This window comes from Triturus cristatus, chromosome 4_1, assembly GCF_964204655.1.
Source record: "Triturus cristatus chromosome 4_1, aTriCri1.1, whole genome shotgun sequence".
Taxonomy (NCBI): domain Eukaryota; kingdom Metazoa; phylum Chordata; class Amphibia; order Caudata; family Salamandridae; genus Triturus; species Triturus cristatus.
The window spans coordinates 574,607,425-574,634,715 of record NC_140585.1 but is presented as its reverse complement, the minus strand read 5'-3'; the positions used below and the strand labels follow the sequence as shown (position 1 = coordinate 574,634,715).

Genomic DNA, 27,291 nt, shown 5'->3' with positions numbered 1-27,291 from the left:
CAGTGGAAACTCGTCCAATGGATATCCAACTTTAAGAGGACTTCTCCAGATACAACCTGCAGCCTTGCCCTGCTGAAGGATTTCAACTTCAGTTCAGCGACTAAGCCAGAAAGTAAAATCTTTGACCGTGACAACTCGTTTAGGGTATCCAACCTCCGTTATTTCGCTCTCTGTCTCAAATCATGCCACCATCCTGGTCAACTGCAAACAGTGACTTCGGATTCATGCTTTAATTTTTCTTGCTGCTTTTCATATCTCTGGTTTCTCTTATTTGATTTTAGTCATTTAAATGTAATTTTTCTTATTAAATTTACCTGTTATTAGAAATTGATCTTGGGATATTTATTGTGTTGTGTGCTGACTTTTTAATTATTTTGCTACAGTTCAGTTCACAAACTTTATTCGGATAAACATTGTATCCATAAAAGTGCGACAATAGTTAAATAACAGAAAAGAATAGTAATACATAATAGTAAGAATTACAGTTGTATAAACACAATGTCATGAAATTTAGATGGCAAATTGAGACAAAAAAAACGTTAATAATAAATAAATCACTAACATATAAAACCAATCCATTCGATGATTATAAACTGTCCGTACATGATTAAAACTCAGTGATTAAGCATTGTCTTGCGCGCTCTGGTGGCAATTCTCAGAAATGTGCTTAAACGGAAAAACCTGCTCTTCGTCAGCCAAGGCAAGCATACATGAATAAGCAGAATCCAAACTGATGGGCCTGTTCTTATTAAAAAATGGGAAAAGAAGCCACTTGATATATTTCATGTAGTATTTGCAGAAAAAACAAGAACTGTTGGGTTGATTGACCACTCACCCCGTCACATGGACAGGGTAGCGAATCAATTTTCGGGTGGTAGCCCAAAGGAAAACACAATGCAAATGTAACTGTCCCAGCCCTCAGGCGGAATAAGAGGCTCCTTTCCCAACGACTCATGGGTAGGGTGAGATAATTTGGTAGGTGGTAGCAGTGCCGTTCATAAGCCATATAACTGGACACAAAGATTTTCTTTGATTCCAACGCAGTTCTTGCAATGCTATATGACGAATAGAAAGCGCATCTAAGTTCCTTTTTATTTACAGTTTCGGCTTCGCTAGGATTTAAGAAGATGCAGCCTTTACTAACGCTGCATAAGCTCTGATACACTCCAGATAACCAGGGAATGTCCATCCCCTTCTCACACTTCAAACACTCTGTTATGATATTTTTTGTTACGGTAGCTGCCTGATTCTTCCAAACTGATAGCCAGAAAAGAGCTGGGTGGGCACGTATAAAATCAGATATATAATTTAAATTCAGTTCCTTGTGGCAAATGTATTGTGGGGTCGAGCAAAATACGTTACTCGTTTTTCCTTAAGTTAAGTCTGTCAGGTGGTCGGTTAGTCATCATAGACATAGCATGTTGGTGGACATCGTATGACTCATTGATGTAAATGCATTGCGTTTGTGTTACATTTCTACATTTACTGGGTGGTTCTACTCCACAAAATTATTTAAGGACCATAAACAGTACATAATATTCATAACCAATGGTCTTGGTTTCACCACTGTATTGTTTTGTATTACTATGTTATACTGTATTGAGCGTTGCATGCTTTTTATTAGTTCATTCATGTTTCTGTTGTAAATAGATTCAGGAATTTGAGACGAGTGGTGGCCGGCATGACTCACGGGTGGCGAGGCGGGCACAGGGTAGGGGCGCAAAGGAAAACAATAAAAAAAATTACAACACTTACCTTGCCGCCAGTCCTGCCACCGCGTCTTTACTCCTACTCTCCTCGTGGGACAGGAAAGCAGGCTCCCCTGACCAATCCCAACACTGCATGGCAGCATTGTGATTAGTAAACACCGAGGCTCCCCAGTCTAATCACAATGCTGCAATGCAGCATTGTGATCGGTTTTGAGCGTCCTGGTTCGATGCTTAACCAGGGATTGGGGTCCTGGGCTTCTTCCCCATGCAGGCTGTTATGCATCCTGCATGGAGAACAAGGAAAGTGCGCATGACTTGTTTGGGCTGCCTGAGAGGGCCGACCAAACTGTCATTGCGCACTTAGGAGTGGGCAAACGACTCCTCTCCTGCTCTGTGAGCAGAGCAGCCCCATCAACCCGCCTGCCCGCCCGCAAAGGAAGGAAACATAAAATGATAATAACTAAAAGTTATTATTATCATTTTATATTTCCTTTCCTTTACACTGCTCAAAGCAGGGGGGCAACGCTAGGTTTTGGGCAAATATAAATGTGATTCCGGTAGCAAAGGCCCATTTTAAAACACTTATTTTCCTTTCAAAGACCATTAGACAGGGAAAGATCTAGTCCTGGTGTGACTCTGAAAAGCTATTAGTGGGCACGAGTTATTTATGTCATGCTTGATCCTATGAAAAGTGAGAAGGGCAGGGGCCAGTCAGCCACAAGGTGTGCCTGTGGCCTTCTGAAAGTCTGCCCATTGTGCTCATTGCTGTATGTTTTCAGTATGAGACTCAATGCAAAACATATTTTTGTGACACGGGGTAAGACTTACTTTGTGTGTATAAATCCCTTGATTTGTGATTCTCTCAGAATCTAGAGTCTTTCAACCATTTTAACACCCTCTGCCTGTGTGAGACATGGAATGGTTGAGACTACCTGCTTCCTCTAGCTGTGAAGGTTTGCTTCTGAGAATTGTGCTGCCTGTGTGAGACTCTCTGACCATGTGAGACTGTCCATGCAACGCTTGTGGGAGACTGCATGCCTAAATGAGCATCTCCATCTTTTCTGGACTGTTTCTTTTGAGAGATTCTTTTCCAGATTGAGAGTGCACATGTGACTGCATGCAAGTTTTGCTATTTGAGATACTGTGTTTGAATCTGTGTTTTTTGGACATTATAATTGTATGGGATAAAGAGGGGACCAGGGAGTTTGCATTTTTCTAAAACACTGCCTATGCAGTCCTTATCTTCTTGGGTAATGTATGAGAGTTTCTTTAAATGCTAGACCATCTTCATGTGTATGACTTTGTGCATATGAAATTCACTACATATGAAAAATAATCTTTTACTGACACTTAATTCCTGTTGTGTGTATCTCTGTGACTCAATGTTATTTGTATTGCGCAAACCTAGCCGGGAGGCACCTCAATTCTGTAAAGGGCTGAAGGCAGTGTTACAATCGGAGAATGAATTTTGGTGGGGGTATTGAGTTCTTAGAGTCTGGTCAACTATTTACCACAAGATAATGTAGTATTATTTAAAACACGAATGGCAAAGGCAATCAGCCTTGCCTATGTAAGAGCTATTGGCAATTTGTTTTATCCATGGTGAACACCTGCAGGCTGCTGTTCAGCATGGCTAAAATGTAGTGGGGTAAATGAGAGTGGACTTTTTTAAAGTGGAGTAGAGTGGAGTAGTGTGTAGTGGAGTGCAAGTGCTCCTGTGGTAAATTGTGTTATGGATTGGTGTTTCCATGATTGGATATTTGATTTACTTGTTAGTCCCTAGTAAAGTGTACTGAGTGTGCCAGGGCCTGTGAATCAAATGCTACTAGTGGGCCTGCAGCACTGATTGTGCCACCCACGTGAGTAGCTCTGAAAAGGTTACTCAGACCCATCATTGCAGAGTCTGAGCGCAGTTTGTAACTGCCATGTCGACTTGGCCAGTGCACACACTTGCCAGTCCCTCACCTTCCCTTTTCTTACATGTCAGTCACCCCTAAGGTTGGCCCAAAGTACCCCTGTGGGCCGCGTTCAGTGTATGTGAAAGGTAGGACATGCCCTGGTGTGTGTGGCATGTCCTGTTAGTGAATTACGGCCAATTTAGTTTTTCGCTATTGCAAGGCTATTTGTTCCCAATATGACAGAATGTGGAGTTTGTTTATAACATCTTATAAACATAACTGGCATGGGGAATTAGGCAGGAAAATAAAGTTTAGTATGCCTGAACTCAGAATATAAAGATGCATCTTATAGTGAAGGTGATTTTTACATTCTGTGTTTGAAAATACCACTTTTACAAAGTAGGTATTTTCTTGCTCAGTCATCCCTTGTGCCTCTGCTGGAATGTGGATTGCCTGTCTGGGTTTTGGATGACAGAAGGCTGGGGAGCAGGAGTGGCTCCAGATAGTCTAGGTGGGTCAGGAAAGGGCTGAATAGACATGGGCTGCAATGGGGAAGGGGGAGGAGATCTCCTTGCACCTCAAAGGGCCTGGTCTGCCTCTGACCATGCCATCTCCACCTCCTGCCAGGAAGTCACATCAGAGAAGGCAGAACTGGTTCTGGCTGGGCACAGACACTCTCTGCCTAAGAGATCAAAGGATTTGGGGATATAAATATTGGGGCCCAGACCCCTCAACTTTAGAACTCTTTTGGAACAAGAAGGCTGCTAAGAAGAAAAGCTGCAGAAGCTGTGAGGAGGAAATACCACTTTGCTGTGTGCTTTGCTGTGTTGGCCTGCAGTGGCTGATTATGTCTTGGGCAGTGAAATAACTGGACTGAACTTTCTGCAATCTACTTTTGTGAGTTTCTTCAAGGGCTTGAGTTTGAGCTTGTCCCCTGTTCAAGACGTCTTAGGTACAACATATACTTCAAGCTCTTCTGCCGTCAGCACTGGGGACTGTGTGTTTTATGTTGCAACAGAAGAAAAGCAACCCGACCATGTCTACTATGCCACTGCCGGCTCCATGTCCTGAAGGCACCGCAGAGGGCACCGCTGTAACACCGCACCAGGACCCTGGTCTAACCGCCAATGCCTGCTGATGCCGCCACCGAGCCGCTGCTCGCAGCGTGACCTGTGGGCACCGCACTCTGCACGACGACGCCTTGGTATCCCCAATGATGCCGCTCCACGCCGAAATCTATGCCACTGCTTGCACCGTGGTTTGAGGGCACCGATCGTAAAGTTACAGGACTCACCGCTCTCATCCCACATCTCAGCCTTGGCCTACTGATGCCAAAGCCATCGACTCCAGTTCGTCAGCCGACGACAGCGATCCAGCCACGACGACGACGCTGCTTGCACCATGACCTGCCAGCACCGCGACGAGCACCGCATTCATCTCACACCGCGACCCTAGTCTCACTGACTACACCATCTGATGCCACCACTGTGCCGCTGCTTGCACCGCGACCTGAGGGCACCGCACGCCGCACTGCTGCACTTTGCATCACAGCACCCGATGCCTGCCGATGCCAGCGCTTCTGACCCCAACAGAAAGGAGATCGATCTGCAATACGTGTGACTTCGAGGGCCCCGACGACTCCTGCGCTGACTTCCAAAACCGACGCCTGCGGATGCCGTGCTTTCGGAAGCTCCATGAAAGGTCGCAGACGCCCTGCATTTCTAAAAGGTACAGTTTGTGGGTCTTTACGACACCGTAGCTGGCCTGCGGCACCGCGGTAAGCCAGAACTGCTTGGATTTGTTTGCTTATGACACCGTGATAGCCACGGATGGAGCTATCGACATCAAGGAACTGTTTTTCAAGCATATTTTGGTAACCAAAGATTTTTCAGTATTGTATTATGGATTTTTATCATATTTGGTCTTGTCTTAAGCATATAAAAATATTGGATATTGTTCTAAACTGGTGTGGTGTCCTTTTGTAGATCTTACACTGTATTACTGTTGGTTTACACACTGTCTCTAAGATAAGCCTGACTGCTCATGCCAAGCTATCAAGGGGTGAACAGGGGTTATCTTAGGAGTGTAACTCCCTTATCCTGACTAGAGGGGTGGTTTTTGCCTGGCTTTGGCACATGCCCTAGCCTACCAAAAATTCCATTTCTAACAAGTGGCATAGAGGGAGTTGCAGAGAGCACCGCAGAGTGGTGTAGTGGTGTAGAGTGGCATAGAATGAAGTAGAGGTTCCTAGAGTGGAGTAGAGTTTAATGGAGTAGAGCATCATATTGCAGACTTTTCTGAAGTGTACTGTTGTATATTATTGGATTAGCGTGGACTAGAGTGAAATGGCATAAAGTACAGTGGTGGAGGGTAGATTGGCTTAGAGCACATTGTTTTTGAGGAAAGTGGTGTACAGTCTGTTGGCATAGAGTGCAGTGGCATACAGTAGAGTGGTGCAGAGTAGATTGCAGTGATATAGAGTGCAATGGCATAGAGTGGAGTAGCACAGAATTGCATAGATTGCAGTGATGTAGAGTAGATTGTTTAGGAGAAGAGTGAAATGGCATAGAGTGGAATGGTGCAGGGTAGGGTGGAGTGATGCAGGGTAGAGTGCAGTGGCATACAGTGATGTAGAGTGGAGTGATACAGAGTAGAGTGGCATAGAGTGCTTTAGTGTAGAGTGCTGTAGGGTTGAGTGGCACAGAAGATTGCAGTGGCACAGAGTGAATATGACAGAGGGGTGTGGAGTTCAGTGGCATTGAGTTCAGTGGCGGACAGTGCAGAATTGCAGAGTGCAGTGTTGTATAGTGTAGTGTTGTAGATGCATTGGTGTAGAGTGGTACAGAGTACAGTGGTGTATAGTAAAGTGGGGTAGAGTGCACTGGCATGGAGTAGAGTGGTGCAGAATAGAGTGTTGTGCAGTGCAATTGTGTAGAATGGCATAGGGTGCATTTGTGTAAAATACAGTGTTGTAGAGTGCAGTGTCATTGAGTGGTAAAGGGTATAGTGGTGCATATTAGAGTGGGGTAGAGTGTACTGGCATACATTAAAGTGGTGCAGGGTAGAGTGTTGAACAGTGGAATGGTGCAGAGCAGACTGGCATTAAGTGTATTGGTGTAGAGTGCAGTGGCATAAAGTGGTGCAGAGTAAAGTGATGTAGAGGACAATGGTGAAGAGTAGTGTGGCATGGAGAGCAGTGGTGTAGAGTAGAGTGTTACAGAGTAGAGAATAGTGGGGTACAGTCAGCGACGCAGAGTAGATTGGCATAGAGTGTATTGGTTTTGAGTAAAGTGGAGTAGAGTGCAGCGGCGTAAAGTGCAGTGGGGTAGAGTGGAGTGGCACAGGACAGATTGGAGTAGCATAGTGTGGAATGGCGCAGATTTGAATAGAGTGGCGAAGAGTGGCGTAGAATAGCATAGAGTAGATTGTTTAGTAGAGTGTAGTGGCTTAGAGGGCAGTGGCACAGAGTAAAATGTCGTTAGGAGCAGTGGTGCAGAGCAGCTTAAAGTGGCTAAGAATGGTTTTCATGCAGTGGCGAAAAAGTGCAGTGGTGCATAGTAGAGTAGTGGGGGGTAGAGTGTATTGGTGAAGAATTATGTATAGTGGAGAGGTATGGAGTGGTGCGGAGTAGACTGTAGTGATGCAGTGATGAGTGGTGCAGAGTATAGTGCAGTGATGCAGTGACGCAGTGTAAAGTGGTGTGGTGTGGCGTGGAGAGAAGTGGCATAGTGTGCAGTGGTGCGCAATAGAGTGCACTGTTGTGGAATGGTGCAGAGTAGAGTCTAGTGGGGTAAAGTGGAGTATGCATGATGTGATATTGTACTACCATTACAGACAACACATCTTCAATTGAATTGACCATTACATTTGAACAGACATACATTTCTACTGATAAACGTATACAGCATGCACATTTTAATGTGTGGAAATGTCATCACTTATTTTATTGATTTGTTTGGAATGCATTGAAATATTTGTTTCCACCACACTTCAAAGTTATCACAAATTGTGCTTCATTTGTGCTTTCAATATTCTATTCTAAAGTATCTGCACAGTTCATTTACAAACATTTAAATCCTGCTTTGTGCAAGATAAATAAATTAACATTGTATAGCATATCCGGAGTAGCCAGCATTATTGTCACATAAATCCCCTCACTTTGAAAGTCATTTGAACTTTGTCTTTGAATGCCCAACAAATGTTAAAAGATAAAAACAAGATTTAAAAGCAGCCTGTTTACAGAAATTCAGTACAGATGGAAAAATACAGGATATATGGTTCGGGCAATGGAAGGGACACACTCAAGCTGGACAGCCTAAAACAAAAAAAAACAGCAAATAGAAAGCAAACAAATGTGAGTTATAAACTACAAAGCCAATAGTAAGCAATGGGTGGAATGCATTCCCAAAGATTCTTTCCGAATGTCCCAAAGAAGTATCAGCAAACCAGACTGTGACATAAAAAGGTGTGTTTTAAGCTCTTCCCTAAATTGAAGACTTAAGTGGAAGGTCTTGATTGATACATTGATGTTGTTCCAGTCGGGGATGCCAATGTTGGAAGCCTGTTGCCTAGTTTTTCTTTCTTACATGTCTACATCTCCTGTCTGATGGTATCCTGGCTGCAGGGGTGCTGCAAGCCACCAGAGAGGGTGAACATGCCACCCATATAGACAGGGGTGTCAGTTATGATGGCTTGGTACATGATTTGGTTGCCCTTCCAGTTGGTGTGGACCAGCAATAGGAGTCAGTAGTGTTTGATTGTGGTGGGGTTGGTGCGGTCATATCTCAAGTCTTTTATGAGATTTGCTGTGGAATTTAGAATAGCCCAAGTTGAGTCTAGGAAGCCACAGAAAAGGGCGTTGTCTCTACTCAGATACCAGAGTATGAGGGCCTGAACACCAGTTCAGAATTTGCTATGTGGAGGAAAATGTTTACTTGCTTTAGTAGGGAGAGGTGATGCTAAGCCAGCCAAACTTCATTGGTGACATGGTCCTTGAAGGTGAGTTCAATGTCATCTATGTATCCGAATGACTTGGTGTTGGTCGAAAGTTGGCTTTTCATTCCATCCAGTTTCATACAGTTGTGCCTGGATTGGGCTACTTGTTGCTTCTTGTGGCATTTGGTTTTAATGGAGCTAAATTTCAGGTGTGGTTGAGAGTTCGGTGGTCAACAGCAACTGATAGGTTCAGCAGTATCAATCAATCAATCAATCAGTATCTGTATTCAAACAGCCTGGTCTTGTGGCCGCTCCTGAATTTGGTGAGGTAGGTAGTAGTTAGGAAGTGGATGGGGAGGTCGTTCCAGGCCTTGGTGGCAAGGTGGGAGAAGGCGCATCCTCCGGCTCGAGAGCGAAGGATGTGGGGACAGTGGGCTGGTGGTATTCTGGTCCCGTCTTGTGGAAGGCCTTGTAGGCCTTGTAGGCGTGCATGAGCAGTTTGAAGTGGCATCTCTTCTTGATAGGGAGTCAGTGATGGCTACAGAGGTGGGGGTGATGTTGGATCATCTGGGCAGGTCAAGGATGACTCTTGCTGGTGTGTGTGCAAGAGGTTAGTTTGGAGGAGCTTGGGAGGAGGGTGGTGATTTCTGCATAGAGGGCGTTCCCGTAGTCAAGTTGACATGTGATGAGGGCTCGTGTGACGGTTCTTCTGTTGTCTGTTGGGATCCATCTGAAGACATATTGGAGCATTCTGAGGGTGTTGAAGCAGGTGGGGAGACCGAGTTGACCTGTTGTCTCATTGAAAACTCGCTGTTGAGGATAATACTGAGGTTTCAGGTGTGGATGGTGGGGGTGGGAGCTGGGCAGAGGGCCACCAGGAGCTTCCCACGGTGAGGGGGGTCTTCCGAAGATGAGCACTTCGGTTCTGTCAGTTGAGATTGAGTCAGTTGGCTCTCATCCAGCTGGCAATGTCTGTCATGGCATTCTTGAAGTTCGCTCTAGTGGTGTCCGTGTCTTTGGTAAGGATGAGTATGAGATGGGTGTTGTCTCTGTAGGAGATGATGTTCAGAATGTAGCTGCAAGCGATGGGCGCGAGCAGCGCCATGAAAATGTTGAACAATGTGTGGCTGATTGAGGAGCCCTGGGGTACAACACAGATGATTTTCTTGGGGATGGCGCTGTATGGTGGGAGGCAAATTCTCTGAGTGCGCACGGTGAGAAAAGAGGATAGTAGCTTGAGGGCGTTGCCGTGGATGCCGATACGGTGAAGTCTTTGGATGAGGAAGTGGTGGGAGACTATGTCAAAGGGTAGCTGTTCCTAAAGAAAGGGGATAGAGAGAGATGCTATGTGTGTCCCCCACCACCACCATTCTCTCACTCATCCTTTCAACCACCAGCCTACCCAGGCCAATGGATGGGACCACCTCCGATGTGGCATGTACCTCCTACTCATCATCTCCAACCGCCTCATTTTCAACAATACCAGAACCCCCCTTTTCAGAACAGAGGCAGGGGCAAAGGAAGAGGAAGAAGGAGAGGAGGCTTCAAGAAGGTACAGTGGCAAGATCAGGAACCAATGACACTACGGAGCCAAGCAAGAGGACAGAGACCCTAGTTGTTAATCTTTCATCCAGACAACTGACAGCAAAAGAAACCACACTACTGGAAAAGGGCCTGGGATTTGTCCCTACACCTAAAGAAGATCCCTTTCGGTTACATCAGGAACTTCAACAGTTCTTCAGAAAAATCAGACTGAAGGCCTTCTTTCAAGGAAAACCTGACAACCCCCCTACTGAGACAGGTTTGAAGAAACCTTCCAAATTCACTCCAACAGCAGCAATGACCCCACATGAGATCCTGACGTTTGAACAAGCTGTCCTAAAAGACATAGGAGCTCTGAACCCTAAACGATCCTATGACAACCTATCAAGAGAGGAAAGAACAATTCTTCGAACTCTGACAGAAGACCACAATATAATAATCAAGCCAGCTGACAAGGGCGGGGCCATTGTTATTCAGGACCAAGATGCATATGACAGAGAATGTGACCGACAATTGGCGAACACCAGGTATTACGAATTGATCACGGTGGACCCAACAAAACGCCTTCAGACCCAGATCAAGAGCATGACCAATGAGGCAGTAACGGAAGGCTGGATTTCACCACAGGAAGGGAATTTCCTGACCACAGAGGAACCCCGTACTCCATACTTCTACACACTACCTAAAATCCACAAGGGGCTCACCCCCCCACCTGGCCGGCCGATCGTGTCCGGAATTAACTCTGTACTGGAACCTCTGAGTAAGTTCTGTGATTTCTATCTACGACCTTTGGTCAGCAAAACTCCGACCTACCTGAGGGACACTACCGAAGTCTTAAATCTGATAGAACTCTTCCCGGATGCGGACAAGATTGACTTCCTGGTGACCATGGACGTGGAAGCACTTTACACCAACATACCACAGGATGCCACTTTGGAAGTGCTGGAGAACACTCTCCGGAACATTGAACCATGGCCCTTCGAAACACCAATTACATTTATCTGCGATTGTGCTTCCCTAGCTCTGAAAGAGAATTTCTTCGCTTTCAAATCACAACTGTTCCACCAAATACAAGGTACGAGCATGGGAAGCACATTCGCGCCGAGCCTGGCATGCCTTTACATGGCACATTTCGAAGATAGGCACATCTTAGGAGCAACTAACCCCTACAACAAACACATTCTCCTTTGGCGTCGCTACATCGACGATGTGATCTTGTTTTGGCAAGGAAATGAAGAACAATGCATCGCTTTCTGTGATTGGGTCAACACTCTGAACCCATATTTGAAATTCACCAGCACGAGATCTCAACACAGCATCCCCTTCTTGGACCTTCTTATTTCACTGGAGAACGGCTGTCTGCACACTACAAACTACAGGAAACCTACAGACAGGAACAATCTCCTGATCTATGATAGCCATCATCCCCGTGCTCTAAGGAACAACCTCCCGGTAGGCCAGTTCTTACGCTTACGAAGGAATTGTGACACTACCAAGGAGTTTGAGACACAATCAGCTCTACTTGAGCGCAACTTGGAGGTTCGACACTACCCTAAGAACATTATTCGCCAAGCTCACAAAAGAGCAAAAAACAGCCCCAGAGCAGCCCTTTTGGAAATAAAAGAGAGACCCGATTTGGAAACAATCACTTGTGTCACCACGTTCACCCCCGGCTCCAACAATGTCCAGAAGGCAATCAAAAGACATTGGACTATATTGAACTCAGGAGCTTTCGAACCTGGTCCCCCACCTTTGTTTGCGTTCAAACGTACGCAGAACTTAAAAGACCATCTGGTACATACAAGACCAAAACCACAACCCACACACCAATCCACACTGTGGTCTCTACCACCTGTAGTGGGACACTATCCCTGTGGCTCTTGCTCAACATGTGCAGAAACTGCGATCTCGAGAGAAATCGACCTAGGTCTAATGACACCTTGGCGCCAAACTAGACACACGAACTGTAATACTACAAATTGTGTCTACACTATAGTTTGCCCATGCAACAAGAGGTATGTGGGAATGACCACACGAGCAGTCAAGATACGCATAGGGGAACACAAAAGCACCATAAGACGCAAGAAGACCAATACCAGATTACTAACTCATTTTTCTGAATTTGGACATCCAGCAGAAAGTCTGCGATGGACCATCATAGTTTCCAATCCCCATTGGAATAAACGGACCTTGTTTATACAAGAACAACGGTGGGTCCATAAACTGAGATGTGACTCAACGGGTTTAAATGATGAAATCCCGTGGGCCGAACTAACATGATTCCCAGAGAACCCCCGACTGAATTCTGAGCTGAATTAACCTAGGTTCCGACTTGGCAATCTGATCATCTTGATCAGGAACACGCTTTCCGGTAGCACGGTCCTTTTGATACGCACATACATTAGAAACCAATACCGTGTAACGAGACTCAATACTGCACCATCACATTGTGAGTTTTCCTTCTGCTCTATCTGCCTGACTAGCATTACGTCTAACACTTTGCGGCTGCTCAACTACTGTCACTCCTTTCATCTGTTTTGATCGCTGCCTGACATTTGGCCAATGCATTCTGGCCGTTCTCTCGTTTACTAAGTTTCTTAGTGAATGAACGTACCTCCTTCGCGCATTATATTATCTGCGCTACCACATTCTGGTTTCACTTCGTTCAACCTTCGTACTCACCCCCCCTTACGCCTTACGCTGTAACGATCTAATTGATCGTCGTGACAACGCCCCTCCCATCTTTTTCCAACCAACCACGGCACCTCCTGACGCGTCCGCAATGGACCACGTCGTCATGGATACCCAGTAGAGAGCGTCACTACGTCACCTTCCAGCACCGTGACGCTTCCGGATTGGAACGCGTCGCCATGACTACTCGGCGGAGAGCGTCCGCTCGTCACCCTATAGCATCACTCGACGTTATTCCGTCACTCTCCGTAGTCGATTGACCGTGCACTTTTTTAACGTTTGTTTAGAATACTTATAAGCCCTCCATATCCAACACCGGTTTACCATTCCGGCGTGTTACGGAGGAGGGGTAGGTTACCACCCTGCAGGCGACTGAACACTTGTGAGTATTCCGCCACCATGGCAACACGCTCGACGTGGAAACGACTTGGACAAGGTAGACTGATAATACTCTTTGATTCCCCTTAGTTTCATTGCTCGCCTCATCCGAACCGCTGACGGATCCCTTCCCTTTCAACTCGGAGGGTAGGCTTGTTTCGTCCTTAGTAGCTTTTTAAATATTTCTTAATTATGTTTATGACATACCACCGACACCCGAACGCACACCGGGTGTTTCTTTCTCATTGTTCTAATCGCCGCTGTAATAAAGACCTGCACTCCGGTCTTTTCACATCACATGGGCACATTTAATTAGTTCGACGAATTTATATGTGCACTGTGGATAGCGGCTAGATTCTCCTTAAGCAATTTCTTGGGTGAATAATTTCACTAGAACCTACATGTGTAATTTACAAGCATGTGCATTTTGTTCATTTCTCGTGCCACTGTATAATGAACTCACGGCATTTCTTGGCACTTCTACATGACAGATGTTGTATTTTCTTGGTCTGTTTATATATGTGTGTTTGTCCATCTTTGTATTTTTTCAGGTTGGGTTTAGGTTTCCCTTTAAGAAGGAGCACCTATAAGCGCAACGACGCAATTCCCTTAACGATAAAGGTAAATTTGGTTCACAGTACCCTACTTTCTCTGGAACCTTCATTTTTTCATTTACTTTTCTGACCCACTTATTTTTCTTTGGTCCTGACGAAGCGCAATCGGATCCCTTAAGGACCTATTCATATGCGCGAAACATGTTGACCTTATTTTTTTGAATTTTTCACACCCCCATTCACTCACACATCCTGAGAGTTGCGGAATAATTTTTATATCTGCCCTCATTATATTTGTTCTTGAGGACCTCCAGGATCATTTTTAATTCATGCTGGATAGAGCCGCGAATAAAGGTCTTGGTTTCTACCCAGCTATTTTAACGCACCACTCACATCCCTTATAGACATACCCACACACCCACATGCACAACTGCGGCGTCTCCGAAAAAAGAACTCCGACAAAGAGCCCTCTTGCGGGGCCCGTGGGGGACTGCAGCGCCACCCCCACGAGGAGCAACGCCCTATGATGAAGCAGGACACCTGAAAGGGTGTGTGAGGGCACTAAAATCTAAAGGAGAAATTCCCCACACTCAGCCCGGCCTAACTAAGTCCTTAACACACATAGCATCTCTCTCTATCCCCTTTCTTTAGGAACAGCTACCCTCTCTAATTTAAAACGTGACTCTGAGGGAGCATGGGTACTGGACCTATTTTCTAATTACGCTCCCGGTCCCCCCCTCTCCTTGTTGATGAGACTATGTCAAAGGCCATTGACAGAGGATCAGGGCTGCTGACTCACCACTGTCAAGGATGGCTCCGATTTAGTCCATGGCAGCTATAAGGTGGTTTCCTTGCTGTGGTTTGAGCGGAAACTGGATTGGAAGGGGACAAGAAGGTAGTCTGTGAGTTGGTGGTTGACTGCTTTCTCCAGACCTTGGCCGAGAAGGGGAGGAGCAAGATGGGGTGGTAGTTCTTGAGGTCTGATGGGTCCGCTGTGGGTTTCTTCAGAAGTTGTTTGACCTCGGCGTGCTTCCTGGATTCCGGAAAGGTGGCTGATCTGAATGATAAGTTGATGATGCGGGTGTGCGATGGTTCAATTTCTTTGTGTCAGAGGTTGATAGTGTTGTGTGGACAGGGATCAGTTGGGGCTCCGGAAAGGATGGAGGAGATGATGGTGGTAGTGGTTTCCCGTGCAGAGAGATGTCCAGTTCGTCAGGGGGTATGGCGGGAGGATGGTTGGAGGAGCAGGGAGGTCAGTCTGTGGCGGTTGGGGTTTGAAGTTCTTATTCTTGGGGTGGAAGAAGTTGGCGAGTGAATTGTAGAGGGACTGGGAGGGATGGATAGTGTTTTAGACAGCATCTGGGTGGAGAATTCTCTCAGAAGACAGGCTTGCTTCATTAAGACTGTATTTATAAGACTTTTTGCATGTGGGAAACTATCTGGTCTGAAAATCTCTGCATTTGAGACTCTTTACATGAGTTTGTATGTGTATATGTGTGTGCATGTCTGTGAGAGCGCGATATGGTTTCTTTGTAATACTGTACATGTGTGAGACTCTTCATAGATGGGAGGCTTTGCACCTGGTATAGCATCTCTGGCTTCAAATGTTCAATTCAAAGTGACTCGCTTTGTGTTTTGCGTATAAATAATTCCCCAGAGGTCCCTCCTTGCACTTGGAGGAGACGGCTGATGCCATTAGTACACCAGTACTAGTGTAAGAACATTAGTGTGTTGGGGTTATGTATCTATTGCGTAATGTCCTAAACAGAAAAAAATACATTTTGTAATTGTCTCACCAAAATGAAGTTAGCCCCTCTGATTCATGAGCCTGTGAATATTTAATACCCAAGATTTTCTAGTCATTCCCATTCATTCCCACCTGTTCCAATTCAGATCCCATGGAGACCCCACACAGGCGGACCGAATGATCATTTCACTGCATCATTATCACATAAATTCCTGACCATAAAGTTATCTCTCAATACATCATCTAAGTCGCATCAAATCTTAGGGGTCATCGGCTCACCAGTCAACTTACGGTTCGAAACCAAAATATTAATCAAAAAAATTATCCAAAATGAAGGCAAAACTCTCACAAGATCCATAATGGAAATGAATAGTTCTGATCAGAAACTAGAAGTCCATTAGTGTGAAGGATTGTAGAGGAAAGAATATTCCCCTGTCTCTAAAAGAATATATCAGAAGAAGGTAGCAGAATGTCGTGCACCTCTACTTCTCCCATTGTATCTATATATGATTTCTCTCATTCTATCGAAATTACTTTTTAGATTAGTCTTGGAACATACTTCCCCCACTGTACATTAATCCAATATTATTACTTCTGAAAAACAATGCAATCTTTCTTCTTTCCTTATTGAAAAAAATCACAGATCTCTGCACCTATATTATTCGGGAGTCGCTTGAGCTCTGAACCAGGAAGACCACAACTACCAGAGGTCCCCGAGCGCTGACGGCGGTGAGCTGCAGGGATGAACAGGCAGCCCCAGTGCTTATAGCGCTCTCCTCACTGTGGGTCAATGAAAGGCATCAGATTCAATTAGCACCCCGTGCATAGTCACTAGGGTCGAAAGTATGTTGGAAAGAGCATTGGGGGTGATAGTGCAGGAAATTGCTTTGACGGAGCATGAACTGTCCCTTGGGCAGAGGCCAGTACCCATGGATACACCACATGGGGTTACTGCTAACAGTGGTGGGTTAGAAGCTAGAGAGGGTCAGCAGTTAACTATTTATCACAATACTTTTGATAGAACTACTGATAACATCAATGTCCCCTTGGCTTCACTAAACCCAGCAGTTACCCTATCGCCCCAAGAACCAATAGTAAAGTGCAAAAAGATAAATCTGCCGCCCTCTCAGTCATGACTGGTTAAGGCAGGTGCCCTCCCCCACCCCCCACACCCCCACTTGGATTTGTTCTTTATTGAGAAATACTGCGGTGAAATATCTGACAGTTTTGTGAGCACAACTGAGCTCTCTCCATGAAAGCATGGGCTGCATTGAGATGCAGTTGGCCAGTCATCAAGAGAATTGTATACGAAGGAGCTGTCCTAAGTAAAATCCCATGCTCTGCACTGAATGTGGCGCTCACTCAGTAAAAATCCCCCAGGATGCCCAACCGCAGAATGCCAAGGAAAACATCTCAACTCAATAAAATGTTTTGAGTGAGTTACCTCACAGGCCCTTGTGACCTAATGTCCCGCACAACACCTCAGTTGCCTTACTGCCCTTTCTCTCTCAAATTCGAGAGACAGCAATTGATTGATCATCATTCACATGGGAACCTAAAACTTGTGGTTTTTTTGAGAAATTTGTCCGCTTCCAATAAAAAAAATTAAACTTACCCCAGCATTATGTGCTTATGTGGGGGTGCTAGCTGGAGTACCACTTTTAAATCGCAATCAACCTGACTCTTAGGAACAACTTTGAAACAAAGTAATTTGAGGGCTGTGCAGGAAAAATTATTTTAATGTGACGGAGTGTAATTAAATCCTAATGGTATGCAGAATGGGCTGGGTAGGGCCCTTAAACAAAAATATAAAGGGGGATTTCATTTTGGTTAACTTTTGATTTGCAGTTTGTGTGAGAAATCTTCTTAAATTGCGGGCAGGGAGCAAGCATCACCGCTCAAGGGTTGTCATCTCGCCTTTGGGTTTTTCTATAAACCATTGTTGCCTCTTTCTATGCAAGGTTATTTAATAGCTATGCCAGTTATGGAAATAGATTTTAAACCTTGTCCAAGCCTGCTGGCACTGTGGCTGCAAGTCAGGATATAATGTTTGACCAGATTATGCACGATTCCTCATTACTCCTGCAATCACGTTCCATCTTTAACAAGCCTTAATTTACACCTATCCCTGTTAAGAATCTTCAGTTGGATCCTAGCTGTCCTTCCTACCAAGGTGCATCCCCTTGATTGGCAACTGTACATAAGAGATTCCAACATTCTTTTGTTCCAGGAGACCTGGGACTCCCAGCCATTGGTATTTGAGGGGTATGAGTGCTTCAACGTGCCAGCCGTACCTCCGGGGCTGGGTGTGAAAGCCCAGGTACCTGGAAGCACCCAGACAGAATTTTCAAGCTGCATTTTTCAAGGAGAACCCTATATTTTGTTTGGATATGATTAACTTCTATAATAATGATTTTATAAATATCCCAAATGTGAACTTCCCATTCTTTTGAATTCATTGATTCATTTATATTAAAATCTAATGTTAAGGGGCGCAAGGAACACCTGATCTTAGCAGTTGATTTCATGGGGCAGCACCCTATTTTGCGAAACCTGGAGCATCTTGCAGGAAGTGAAGATCATAGAGGCAATGAGTTAGAGACCTTTGTAGCGTCCTATGATTTGAGTAACATTACGGATTTAGGAGGCCTTAGAGAAGCCGCCCACTGTTATGGATAGAGGCTCAGTAATCGATTATATTTTCATTGCTTAATTAAGTCGTTATTGTATGTAGTCACTAAAGCCTCAACTTTTAGCGACCATAATTCCATAGAAGCTGCAGTATTTGCACCACTGGGGAAGGTATCCAAAGTAGGAGATTGGATTAGAAAACCTCAGTCATCTTCTAATGGCCTTAGATTGGCATGGAAACTTCATAAAGGCTAAAACAAAAACTGATGGACAGAATGCAGAACAATGTCATACATTCACCCCTGTACAGAGATCTGGGCCTAAATCAATCGTTTTTTTGCTCACTATGTCATTCCAGTTTGAACCCAGCCATATGCCAATCAGTCTTGACCCTGTGCCCATTGGGAGCAGCCCAGCCTGAACTGCCAGGCCCGGTCCTTCCTGGACTGGAAACAAGCATCCTAGCACTGGTTTTGGGGTTTCACCCCTCATAAGCCAGGATAGCTTGACTTCGGTGCCATGGAGAGCACGAGACCCACGTCTGGGCATATCCATCCCACTCGGGGTGACAAATGTAAAAACAACAATTGGTGGACAGAATACAGAACAATGTCATACATTCACCCCAGTACAGAGATCTGGGCCTAAATCCATTGTTTTTTCGCTCACCATGCCATTCCAATTTAAATCCAGCCACATGCAAATCAGTCTTGACCCCGTGTCCAATGGGAACAGTCCAGCCCGAAATGCCCGGCCAGGTCCTCCCTGGACTGAAAACAAGCATCCTAGGACTGGTTTCGGGGTTTCACGTGAGTCCCTTGCTTACTTTGCCACTGGATTCAAGTCAGCCTGGCTGATGAAGGGTGTTACCCTGAAACCAGTGCCAGGATGCTTGTTTCTGGTTCAGGAAAGACCTGGCTTGGCAGTTCGGGCTGGACTTTTCCTATGAGACACAGGGTCTAGACTGATTTGCATACAGCTGGGTCAGAACTGAGGTGGCGAAGTGAGCTAAAGGATGATGATGGATTCAACCCAAATCTGTGACTGGGGGTGAGCATCTGAAAAGTTTCAGCGCTTCGTCCATCATTTCCTTGTGGTTACCCTGCCTTAGACAGCATCCATTGCCGCTTGCAGCATGATGGGTTTTTTGTAAGTTTTCTAGGCAAATAATTATAATGATGTTTAATAAAAGGGGCACATAGCACTTTAAATTCCTTAAAGAGGAAAGTGGGTGAAACAGATATAGGCTGGGAAATAGTGGTATAATTTCTTCTTCCTTTTATACTTTGAATCAGTTTAAATTGCATTTTAAGATTTTGTTACGAGGTGATTTTAAGCTTATGAATATGAAATGTGGTATATTATAAGTTTAATATTAATGGAACATATAATTGGCAATTAGTTACTCACTTTCTTAAAATGGATAACCAGGCAGATGATATGCAAAAATTATAGATTTGTGTTTTTACAATGATTTTTTGAAAATGTGTGCATGTACTCATTATGTGTGTTTCATCCATATCTATTATTTAGTATTGGGATAATAGAGGATCCCTGGTAGGCACGTTGCACCTTGTGGATTGTTTGGCACAAATTGAATTGTGGATTAATCCACAATGGTGTAAATAGTACATTTAAGTTATCATGGGCCGATTAAGTGCAATAAGACTTTATGAAATGTGTCAACTGTAGATCAGTGCTGTTAAAAATCTAATTTTCTTGCAGTTTTGAATATATCACAAAGATTTTAACTGTATTCTAAAATGTTAAACAAAAATGATATTCAGTCATGATGTGTTATATGGTTATGTAAGAGTGTCATACTGTAAGTTTTAATTAACTGAACAATAAAGTATCAATATCCTATAGCCATTGATGAGTCATTGATCCTGTACAAACGACTGCTGCTCTCCAGGCAGTGCAGTGCGAGCAAAAGAGCTAGCACCAAGTTGTACATGCTGTGTGAGAGCCCTACTGGCTAAGTGTACAGCTTGAGATTGTATACAGGGAAGGACTCCATTCTAAACCCTGTAGGTTGACCTCCCATGCTAAGAGTCACAGGGAAGACTATATGGGAGCTTGTCCAGCCTCTCTTTAACAAAGGTTATAACCTTTATGTGGACAAATCGATATGGTACTAGAGCTGTTCAGTGAGCTGTATAAAGCTGGCACTGTGACCTACTGTACAGTTAGTTGTTGTCACAAAGGAATCCTGCAGGAGATTGTTTGTAAGAAGCTCTAGAAATCCCAGAGCACTGTGTTGGGTTTCAAAGAACTGCTCGTTGTGACATTCTTGGATAGACATGAAGCCTACGTGCTCACTACAATTCATGATGAAAGCTCTTCTCCCATCGCGGTTTGGGGTCAGATGACTGAAGTTCACAACACACCTGTATACTTGATACAACAAGTACATGAGCAGAGTGGATAAGACCAGGTTCTCCAGCCATACAATGCGAGTAATAACAAACAAGAAACTGTTTACCCACCTGATCGTGATGGCAACATAAAATGCATAGTCATCCAGAGGAAACTTATGTAGTTCCTCGACTTTCTGTTGTCCATCACTGAAAGTCTTACTGCTACAGAAGCAGCAGCCTCCAATTCCAGTGTCCTGGAGGACATGGCAAGGCTGAAGGAGCGAACACTATGCTAAATGCAATTCTGCGAATCCTGAAAAGATTTGACCATGTCATTGTTAGAAAGTCTGCTACAAGCATGGAAAGAGGCAGGGGAGTCGTATTTACTGTCCCCAGTGTCCATGTCTCCCAGCCGTGTGTTTTCCCGATTGCTTTACATTAAGGGTGGGCGAAATTTGCGGAATGTCGAATTTTCGCAATTTCCGCGAGCGGAACGGAAATTGTCGCCCACCCTTACTTTACATAGCACCATACAATAGTGAACTATTGGGAAATTGACTGAGGCGGAGCTGCTGTTACGTAAACCTTTCAATGGTTGTGCGTGGACATCTACTTCCATAGACCACTAGTTCACTAAGCAAGCAGTTTTAGAATTTGTGTGCCTCTGCTTAAGGAAATCGTGGAGTTGCTTATGGCCTGCTCAACAATGTTTTCTGCCGTCAGAATGTGGTTGACTTTCTATTCGCTGATTGACAAGTGCATTATAGTGTCTAAACTGCACATATTGGTGGACACAACATAAGCCACGTTGTCACAGAGTACTCTGTGCGGCCAAATTTTAAAGGCTGGACTAGAGTGTGAACTGCTTTTTAGGGAACTTATATATACAACACAAGGACCACCCTGATTGACCACGAGAACCAGAGTAAGTGTAATATGTGAAAGAAATGTTGCATAGGACTTATTCCCCAATACATCTACTTGCTTTGAAAGTGTGCAAACTAAATTAATAACTTGTATCATAACCAATGTTATTGAAAAAGGGTACAAGACATAATATTGTATGTGATGATTAGTTTTCATATCTTTAGTATTGCTTATAATACAGGTTAGTAATTGAGTTTTCACACTTTTCAAATCAAAAGTAGAAGTGATGGTGAATGAGTCCCAAAGGACATTTGTTAGGCTTATTACTCTGGGGAACTTAGGCCGAATCCCCAGTATGTTTGCCTTATCAATGACAGATATGCTCGCTCAGTTCGAGGAATGAGCTCTCGGAGGAAGGCATACTCAGACACCCCAACTTGCATCCCCAAACTGAAAGGAGTTGGATTCAGCACAGTAAGCTCACCGATGGCACATGAAAGACATGTTTTCTTATGCTTCCTGTAGCTAAGGACGGTAGACATTAATATAGGTTCACGTGGCATTTACAGAAAATTAGTCAGGACTCTGAGGACAGAGATGTGAACAGGTAAGGAAAGCTTACAGTAGGTGTGCTTTCGCAGGGAAATTGCATAGGTAGAAGGCATATATTAAAGGTAGGACAGATACACATGCCATGACTTCATCTACACCTATCGATTCAAACCCATTGGGGCCACACTTACCCAATAGCGACTTACTCTGGCACATATGGGTAAATTCTTGACCTGCTTTCTATGTTCATCCTCCGTCAGAGCTTAGTAGATGTTCCAGTTTGCTGTATGATAAGTGCATTACAGTCACAACACTGAACATATTGGTGGATGGGACATATACTATGTTCTTACGGAGTACCATGTGTTTCAAAAACTACTGTTCTTCAGAGTTTGACATTCTCTTTAAGGAACTTTAGTAAATTCCCAAGCTTGTTTGCCTTAGTTTCAATGGTAGACATGCTCACTCAGTTTGAGGAATAGGTCTAGGGGTATTCTCAGACACCCTCAACTTGCATCCACAAACTGGAAGGAGCCGTATTTAGCACAGTGAATGCATGAAATATGTCTTCCTGAGGGTCATGTGGCTGTCATGGGAGCAATTAGTAAAGGTTCACTAGTCTTGCGTAATGTTTATAAAGAAGGGGGTGGTTACTTTACAAGTGGTAAAATGTGGTCAAACAAATTTCATCCTAAGGCATATGAATGTGATGAGCCATTGCATGATGGCGGTATGTTAATGTGAGTTCACCGATCTGTTGGATTGGGTACGTGGGCGCTGGCATGAAAGTCTTGTGTGTGGTGTGTGAATGGACCATAAAGCAGTTGGTGTTCTGGGAAGTGACTTTATGGCTCCCCTTCAGAAAGTATGGTTTCAGTATTTAGATACTTTGATAAGTGATTGTCTTTTAAAGACAGCATTTCTGGAGGTGCTAAAACCAATCAGTGTTAGTGGCGGATGAACGTTAACAAATTAGTACCAGATTTATATCTGTGGCAGTAAGATGGCTCCTAGTAAGAGAGCCTTATTTTTTTGTTATTACGATAGCTGTGGATTTTGTACCCTAGCTCAGAAATAACATAGGCAAACCTGCACATTTTTGAAAACTAGACAACCAGGAGAGTGCATGACTTGTGTGGCTCTTGAAAGATTTGTTTACCCAGAATTCCCTGCAAAGCTCAAACTTTACCTAAAAACTCATTTTCTTTGCATTTCTGTGAGGAAAAGTCCTGGAATCTGCAGGCAGCCACATGTTTCTTTCCACCCAACATTCCCCAATTCTCTTGAGAAAAATGGTGCCTTACATGTGTGGATGGGCCATGACAGGAAAGGGCCCAAAACGTATTATGGAGGCATCAAAATGATCTATCACAAAACAACCTGCGTTTTGGGTCCCTGGCTCAGCAGCCATCTAGGAAAACCTACCAAATGCAGACATGTCTGAAAACTAGACACCCTGGGGAGTCCAGGGAGGTGTGGCTTGTATGAATCCCCCAATGTTTACTTACCGAGAATCCCCTGCAAACCTCAAATGTAACTAAAAAGTTACATTTTCCTCACATTTCTGTGTGGTAAAGTTGTGGGATCACAGAGATGGCTGAAATGTACTACTTCTCAGTGTTCCCCGCAGTCTACCAATAAAAAATGCTGCCTCACTTGTGTGGATGGGCCAAGGGCTCACGGCAGGGAAGGGCCCAAAACGTATTGTGGAGATGTGAAAATTATCTATAACAAAACAACCTGTTTTTACAAGGGGGGCAACTGCATTTTTGGTTCTTGGCTTGGTGGCTATCTAGGGAAATCTACTAAGACATTTCTGAAAACTAGATGCTCGGGGGAGTCCAGGGAGTTGTGTCCTGCAAGGTTTGGGTTTGGTAGGTTTCCGTAGATGGCCGCCGAGCCAGTGAAAAAGAAAATGTAGGTAACCCCCCTTAATAATCCAGGTTGTTTTGTGAAAGATAATTTTGATGTCACCACAAAATGTTTTGGGCCCTTCCCTGTCGTGGGCACTAGCCCTTCCCACAAAAGTGAGGTAGCATTTTTATAGAGACTTGGGCAAATGCCAGGTGGACGGAAGTATGTGTATCCCCACTGATTCCATAACTTTTCTTCACAGAAATTTGCAAGGGATTCTGGGTGAAATAAAACATGGTGAGAGCCACCAGCAGTCATCCCACCCTGGATACCCCCAGGTCTCTAGTAGTTTAAAATAATTTATAGGTTGACTCTGTTTCCCTAGGTACCAGCTAAGCTTGGGTTTCAAATCTAGAGCTACCCACATTGGAAAAAAATGTCAGTTTTCAGTGGAAAAATGCGATGTGTCCATCTTGCATTGTGGGTCAGTTCCTGACGCGGGCACTAGGCCTACCCACCGAAGTGAAGTGCCATTTTGATTCAGAGACTTGTAGAGAATGCTGGGTAGATGGAACTTTATGGCTCCTTATAGATTCTAGAAATTTACATCACAGAAATGTGAGGAAAATGTTTTTTGTTTTTTTAAGTCAAAGTTTGCACGGAATTCTGGTTCTGCACCACCAGTTGTGCCGCCCACATGAGTAGCCCTGAAAACATGTCTCAGGCTTGCCATTGCAGAGCCAGTAACTTCAGTTTTAAACTACCATGTCAACCTGGCAAGTTCACCTACTTGCCAGGCCCAATCATTTTTCTTTTGTTACATATAAGTCACCTCTAAGGTAGGCCCTAGATAGCCCCATGGCCAGGGTGCAGCATGCGTAAAAGGTAGAAAATGTGATTTTAAGGCTTATGACTCCATTGAAGCTGCCTTCTAACACTTTACAAGTGTATCTTCCAGTTGGGAACAGATAGAAAATTGGAGTTTGGTGTCTCGGGACTCACAATTTAAAAACACATGTTCTAGTGAAGTTGGTTTTTAAATTGCAGATCTGAAAATGCCACTTTTAGAAAGTTAAAACTCTGAAGAAATCCTAGCTACTGTTTCGTGGTCCTGCTATTTAATTCAAACAGACAGACTGCAAGAACCAACGTTAAAATCCTCTTGGATATTGTTATTTATTTAACTTATTTTTCTTTTAAGTTTAAGGGCTGTTTTTTTGTTATTTTCATAAGCGTCTGAATATAAAGGAAGCACTTATTCATTTAAACATCAATAAGCATAAGACATCAAAACTGTACACAAATAATAAATACTATCACCAAAAAATGTGTAACATTTACAACATACAATAATGCACTGTTTTCTTTACACACTACTTTTTGTGTTTGACCCTTTTGATTTAACAATGATACACAAAGGGTTAAAGTGCTAATCTCATCTATTTTCCAAAACAAGTTTCAGAACATGCCAACGCGTTTCAAGTCCATTTGTAACTCATGGGGCTTTCATCAGGGCTTCATGATTTTTAATCTGGCTTGTTGTGCAGATGAGATCTAAAAAATAAACACAAATGGATAGGTGTAAGTGCATTGTGAACCTAGCCCTCTCTCTATTTCAATTCACCATTTATTTAAAGAATTACCTGCTGGGTGCAGCGTATATTCACCAGTCTTTTGAGTTAACCATGAACCTTATCGTTTTCTGTGGGGGGCTGTATGGGCAAGAAGGGATCAGTTATTGTCACACTAGAAAATGACTGAGCTATAATAGTTATGCGCTACTTAGAACGGTGGAGCAAGGCCACATATCTGACTTGTAAGGGACACCATCTTTCCTTTTGTTTAGGTGAGCTTCAAGTGGTATTTGCAGGTCTTTACAGGAAAATTACTTCTTTCCTGCAAGTGACATTTGCAATAATGGTTTAAATTACTTGCGCTCGTTATTATGTTCTTTAAACTGTTCGCGCGCTACAATGTTACTAATTGGCGACACCGCGTACCTGCTTGTTAGTGGCCAATGTCTCCCCTTTTCCAATGTGTTAGTCGCAAGTGGCGTTTGTAAAGTTTTAAGGCGATTTTTCTCCCTGCAAGCGACATTATAAAAGTTAAATTCTACACCTAATACTCCAATGAGGCCACTCTTGTGCTACGGCGGGTTATTATTACCTTACTTTTCAGGCGAGTGTCATTATGTGCAGCCTTCTTTCCTCCCTCATTCTTTGCATTGACGTTTCTGTCTCCACGGACAGTGACTTCCTGTTAGCTCACAGTTTTATCTGACACAGTCACCCTTGGTGGATTCTGGGTCATTTAGTTCTCACTTACGTTTCTTTAGTTGAGTTCAAGTCTGTGATGTTGTCGTAATCTTACTCACACAATTGACTCTGATGGAGTCTAATAGGTATAGTGCTCACATCATTGTCAGTGAATTATTTCATGTCCGTGATATTTCCGTCATCTCTTTCAGGCCTGAGACAATACTATTAAATTTTAAGATGAGGTACGCTTCTTTTTGAAGGAGAAGCTCTTCCAAATTGTCTTTTGTAGCATTTAGCATGATTCCTGTTAAGACAGTCCATCTTAGGTCATTTTCCCCATGATTTTTTCAATGAAATGCGAAATCATCGGCGCATTCTGTACTTTCTTTTTAATCCTTGAGCGGTGCTGGACAATTCGTTGGTTTATTTGTTGATTCGTTTTGCCGATATAGATCTTGGAGCAAGCGCAGATTACCACATAGATTACATTTTTTGTTTTACAGTTCGTGAATTCACTGTGTTTCCATTTGATGGTATTGTGGCAAAATTCTGAACCCTCTATCGTTAACTCACATGCACAGCAATTGCCTCACTTGTGGTGGCCCTGTATCGGTTTCATTTTCCATTGTGTTCTTAAATCGCTCTTGGGGCGGTTTAGTGACATGTCGGCTCTAATGATTTGTTGGCCTATGGAGATGTTCTTCTTCATTGTAAATAGTGGTCTGGGGAATGGACACTCTACTCCATGTAGCATATGCCAGTTCTTTAAGATTATTTGCCGAAACTTGTTAGTGGCAGGGCCATAAGTGGACACACATACCAATCTCTTGTGTGGTTTTTTCACTTTTTTTTGGAGAAGTACTTCACGTGGTGTGAAGCAAGCTCTTTTTGTGGCATGTTTGAGTAATTTTTTAGAATACCCTCTTTCAGACATCTGTTGGCAGAAGATTGTCGCATGGATTTCAAAGTCTTCTCTTTGTGTAAAGTTTTGCTGTACCCTTAGTAGCTGACCATAGGGGAGATTGCCCTTCAAATTATGGGGATGTGAACTGCTATAGTGTAGAATTGTGTTCCTGTCAGTAGCTTTCCGATGCAATGTAGTCATCAATGTTTCATCATGTGATACGATTTCCACATCCAGAAAGTTCAACCTAGTTTTACTCTTGGTGATGCTGAATTTAATATCCTGGTGCCTACTATTCAGCCATCCATGGAATTTATCCAACTCACATACAGAGCAATTGCCGCACTTGTGGTGGCCCTGTACCGAATTTCTCGTCTTCAACAATAATCCATTTGGAGGAAGTATTCTACA

General features: G+C 43.8%; 1 long non-coding RNA gene across 1 annotated transcript; it reads right to left on the bottom strand.

Moving 5' to 3' along the window:
• Window positions 1–24,864: 24,864 nt before the first annotated feature.
• LOC146855243 (uncharacterized) lies at window positions 24,865–25,954 on the bottom strand. Its single transcript, XR_014980807.1, has 3 exons — window positions 25,885–25,954; window positions 25,362–25,430; window positions 24,865–25,272 (listed from the first exon to the last, which is right to left on the bottom strand). It is a non-coding gene; the product is annotated as an uncharacterized LOC146855243 (long non-coding RNA).
• Between the last annotated feature and the right edge of the window lie 1,337 nt (window positions 25,955–27,291).